Source organism: Penaeus japonicus, unplaced genomic scaffold (genome assembly GCF_977035675.1).
Source record: "Penaeus japonicus unplaced genomic scaffold, GWHDUDI00000001_assembly GWHDUDI00000042, whole genome shotgun sequence".
NCBI classification, from domain to species: Eukaryota; Metazoa; Arthropoda; class Malacostraca; order Decapoda; family Penaeidae; genus Penaeus; species Penaeus japonicus.
In genome coordinates this window covers 15,989,007-15,993,856 of record NW_028234444.1, presented here as the reverse complement: position 1 = coordinate 15,993,856, position 4,850 = coordinate 15,989,007, and the positions used below count along the sequence as shown (strand labels likewise).

Sequence of the window (4,850 nt, the reverse complement as noted above, 5' to 3'; positions counted from 1 at the left end):
AGGTAGTACCTCCAAATACCAAGGCTGTTTGTGGGCAGCATGTCTGTTATGTATCTCAGGTTAAAGTTATAGTATAATCAGATTGCATTTTCAACAGGAATGGGAATGTATTAAAGGTACACAAATATGAGGTTCTCCAGCATTGTGATAGTGTTGGGCAATGCTTCCTGTGCTACTTGTGTCAGGGAATACAAGGGTCGATGAAGGGGAATTCGAACTTCAATGCCGTTGCCTTCTCTTTCAACTGAAAGAATATTGTTGAAAATGAGGCTAACAAGTCTTTCAGCTTCCACAGCAAACACTCATTCCTGTGGGAAAGAAAAGGAATACAGAGGCATCAACATAACTGTACATGTAATAAAAAGTAAATTCACACTATAATCATAATGGACTTGATTTTTGTGTTCTGGTTTCATAATGAAGATATACTAAAATACACTAAAATATATGTCAACAACCACTAACCACATTTAAGAGACATAATGTAGATAATGATCCTCTGAACAGCTGGCGTCTCCATGATAGTCTCACACACAATGTCAACATTACACTCGAGAGTAGCCATCACCTTGGTAATGACGTGTTTAATGGCTCCTCAGGATACTCTTCTAAGACTGCTTCCACTTCCCACCTCACAGTCCTGAAAGCTTCAGAGTCTTTAATATATTCAAGAATAACTCAAACTGATTCAGGTACCTCTCTAGTTTCCAAAATTCGTGTCATTGCCATTACAGCTGAAAAAGTAATGAAATATATAGCTTATAAATCTTGGTATTAAGTCAGTCCATTTGGATCCAATAAAATATCCTAGTGCAGTAACTCAACTCTAATAAGATGTCAATGAACTTACTTTCCATAATGGCTTCAGTAGTGTCTTCCAGTTCCATCTGGCATCTCTGGATCACTCTGACCAGACTGGTAGATATATGGCATTGACGACGAGCTATCTGTGACCATACGCCAAGGTACACACGTGATATGAAGGACACCGCAGGACTTTCAAGGATATCAACAATGATTCCACTGTCAAGGATTCTCATTTCTGACACGATATCCTGGTAAATGGCGTTGAGTTCTTCCCTAGCTTCACCCATTAGAGTGACCAACTGAGAGGATTGGAAATGAATACCCTTTTCAGCAGCTTCTTCCTTGAGGAACTGTACGACCTCCATTACAAATGCTTTGACTTCTGTAAGATCTTCACTCACTTCACTCTAGAAATATAAAATGAGATTTTAAATTAGGTTTTGGTATAAGGTTAATGATGAAAAGGGATGCACAGAAATCAATGTATGAAAGAAATTAAATGAAAAGCATTTTTAGACTCACCAATTCGTGCCTCTTCTGGTCCATAACCCATCACAACCTTAAGCATTATGGAAGAAGCCAACTTCACAACAGCTACAGCAATACCACGAATCTCTTCAGCTCTGCCACTTGCCACATACACACCAGCTTAAGCAGTATCAGGGTACCGGAGGCCGAGCCTGGCAGTGTATTCCTTTTCTCAACTGTGTCTAATTGTGGTTGGCTCAATGAAGGTGGGCTTGCACATCTTGTAGAAGATGTTGTATTTTCCAAAAGCATATAATTTTGCAATAGATTTCATTTTGATACCGTTGTTGGTGACTTCTTCCTCGGGTTCTGCCACTGCAGTTATTCCAATGACAGGTCGCTGTTCCTTCAGAACTTCAACGATTGCTTTCACGTCTACGCCAGCTTCAACAGATTCAATGCCATCTTCTAGTATAATCTTAAGATCCCACTTAAAAACTGTGGTTGGAGTTTCTCTTTCCATTTTACAGATACCTACAAATGAAGCTTCTCCATTACACATTTGGTAAGTCATCATGATGGGCTTCTCCAGCAATGGTGCCTCAGCAGCCACCTGTAAAATGAAATAAATGTTGGACTGTAAATCTTTCTTTACCAACAATTATTTCCTGCAAATTGCAAAATAGAGAGAATTAGCTCCTTATGAATTCATATCTGCTTGACAAATTAATCATTACTGTAAAAAATATTGTTACACACCTTTAATGCTACAATACGTTCTTCTGGTGTCCAGTGATACTTGAATGCTATTTCTAGCTGCACTTCAACTTGAGGTGCTGTGTAAAGTACCTTGACCTCTACTGCATAGTTAATTGGTCCCCCATGCTTCTTTAAAGAAACAATACTTGTATACTTGTATTCCTTCTCCTCCACATTCTTGTAGTGTAGACTGGATATAACTTTGGTAGCAGCACCTTCCAGCTGAACATTGCAGAAGGCTTCCATAGCAATGGTCTTCTGAGTAGGTATAGTTAGTATCATCTTGAATTCATAAACTGTCCAAATTTGATGCCTGTTACCAGCATGTAGCGACCAAGTCCAATCTTAGACTGAACCTTAATGGCTTTCATGTATTTGGGAACTGCGAGCTGAAATGAGAGAAAGAAAATATAAAACGCTTATTGCTTTTGCAAAATTGAAGGGTAAGATTATAGAAAGGAAATTTTTCTCATTAGTGTGCTGTATCTTTACCAAGATATTAGCGTTGTATTCTGCTCCTGATTGTTAATAAATTGCTTCCATTTCAGCAACTTTCTCATTATCTCTTGTGTGGATTACTTCGATAGAGGCTCCAATCTTCTCAGCCTGATAGATTACATCATACATTGTTTTGTAGGATGATATACCAAAAGCAACTATAAAACAAGTAATGAGAATCAATGTCAAATACAAAACCTTTGATATTTCATGCCAACTTTCACCACTGAAAGCATCAACAACGAAAATACCAATCAATTTACCTGTAGCTTCCTTCCTGATGATGATGATGCTTTGTGGAAGTGTTCCCTCAATCCTGCAAGTTGCTCCGACAGAGATAACATCCTTCCTTCCCCTTGTTAGTCTGAGTGTAGAAGTATGCTCGCAGACTTGGCCAGACTGGCTGCCCTCATGAATGTAAGATGCCAATTTCCAAGCTCCAGTTTTGGTGTGCACTTCCATTTTCTGCAGATTTACAGGTAAAAGAATGTGGAACTTGGGAATGTACCTTGTCCTATACACGTCCTCGTGAGAGAACTCCATAAGATCAGCTCCAACTGTAAAAGATTTCGGTTTTAGACATCAGTTGATCAAAGAAATTAACATTAACACAGAAATGAAAGAAAGTTGCGTGTCATGTATGATTACATTCCAAAATATGGACAAGACCGATTTTTGTTCTTAATGGATGTTTGGATTCCTACCTTTGATACTGAGGTTGAAGTATTCGGCAAGGACATTTTTGGTGTTGCAAATCACATCCACATTGACTTCAGGACCATTAGTTTTCTTGATGAATTTAGCTTCCACAATGAGTGACTCTGGGGTGAATCTCCTGCTGCAACCACTGAACACATTGACCTCAAACTCCTTTCCTGGACTTTCTTCCTTCACAATCATGTCCAGTTTAATACTGCGAGAAGTGGCAATCTGACCATAATCAAACTTGACCTAAGTCTCCAGTGCCTTGTGTCCTTCCTCCTTGGTAAGAGTGGTCCACACTCCTGCAGCAATGCTGGAAGAATCAAGTTTGGCAGAAACATCAGGCATGTTAATATTGTAGCACACCTTGATGCCAAGCACTGGCTCAATAGCACTGATGCAAGCTGCTTGCGTAATCCTAACATCTCTGACAGAGGCAGGAGTAATCTTCGTCAGCTTCTTTCCTACAGCTTTGATGGGATGGGTCTCAGCCTTGATGTTAAGGAGTTCCATCTTGTCTGGTATTTTCAATTCCATCTGGATATTCTTGTTTTCTAGTTGTTCTATGTTGATAGAGGCTCCATTGGCACTTGAAATAATGTTCTCCATCTCGTTTCCTACCTTAGTTAAGCGGCACTCAAAGCCCACAAAACCAGTGGCTTGTACAGTGAGAGTTTGATGCCGGTCTGCAAATTGCCAGGGTCAGAGAGGGTTTGGGCGATGTTAAAGTTGCTTTCGGCGGAAGTCACAATGGTGGTTCCAGGTAATTTGAGTTTGAGTGGTGTGCCCTGAATGGTTGGCAGTGAATAATCCATGAAAAGTTGAGCAGTCCTTGCTGTGTTGAGGTTTAGATCCTTCATTTGTTCCAAAGATTCTTCAAAGAAAGAGAAGAAGGTCTCAATGAGTGTGTCAGCTGTGACACCTTCGAGGCTCTCGGCGACATCTGCATAAGTAACCTCCTGTCCCATGATTCAGTTGAATACCTCAGCATGGGCTTGTGATCTGCTCTCACCATACAGTTTGCCAAAGAAGTCTCTTTCACAATGAGTGGAATTGTTTTTCTTGAGACATGGAAGTCAAATTCAAGATCTCTGAAGTTCATCCCTGATGCCAAATACCTGAAACATAGAACATCAGAGATTTAGAAACCTATAAGTTAATATCAGTTTGATGCTATTGCTCTTAAATTAATATTTTTATTACAATATCTTACAATAATTAGTAGTATATTGGTATTTAAGTTTGTACAGGGCAATTGTTCAATATTATAAGAAAGTACCCATACAATCTACTAATAATGTCTGTTTTTTACAGGTAAAGAACTGATGAAGAAATGGAAAGCACTCAGGGATAATTTTGTGAGGGAGCAGCGATTACTCAAGAAGATGGCAACAGATGTAGCAGCTGCTAAAAAGAAGAAATATGTTTATTTTGAACAGCTATTAGTTTTACTGCCATATGTGAAAGTCAATGATAACACAGTATCAAATATTCCACCACCTGTTAGAGATAATTGCAATTCATCCGAGCAACCTGAAACGGATCACAGTGTACAGACCAGAGAACCTGATGCTGATAGTCAAAGCGTCCCAAAAAGAAAAATACCATTAGGAAAG

At 39.3% G+C, this 4,850-nt stretch overlaps 1 pseudogene across 1 annotated transcript in view; it reads right to left on the bottom strand.

Annotated features, from left to right (window-relative positions):
- Positions 1-4,361, bottom strand: part of LOC122265823 (vitellogenin-like) — a 5,450-nt pseudogene extending 1,089 nt beyond the window's left edge. The window contains exons 1-11 of the transcript XR_015190806.1: positions 4,353-4,361; positions 3,237-4,295; positions 2,796-3,089; positions 2,572-2,690; positions 2,035-2,379; positions 1,513-1,888; positions 1,340-1,401; positions 851-1,214; positions 466-734; positions 393-406; positions 1-308 (exon numbers count right to left, since the gene is read on the bottom strand). The exon at positions 1-308 is cut by the window's left edge and continues 1,089 nt beyond it. The product of XR_015190806.1 is annotated as a vitellogenin-like (transcript). The remainder of the gene's footprint in view (positions 309-392; positions 407-465; positions 735-850; positions 1,215-1,339; positions 1,402-1,512; positions 1,889-2,034; positions 2,380-2,571; positions 2,691-2,795; positions 3,090-3,236; positions 4,296-4,352) is intronic.
- Positions 4,362-4,850: the final 489 nt, after the last annotated feature.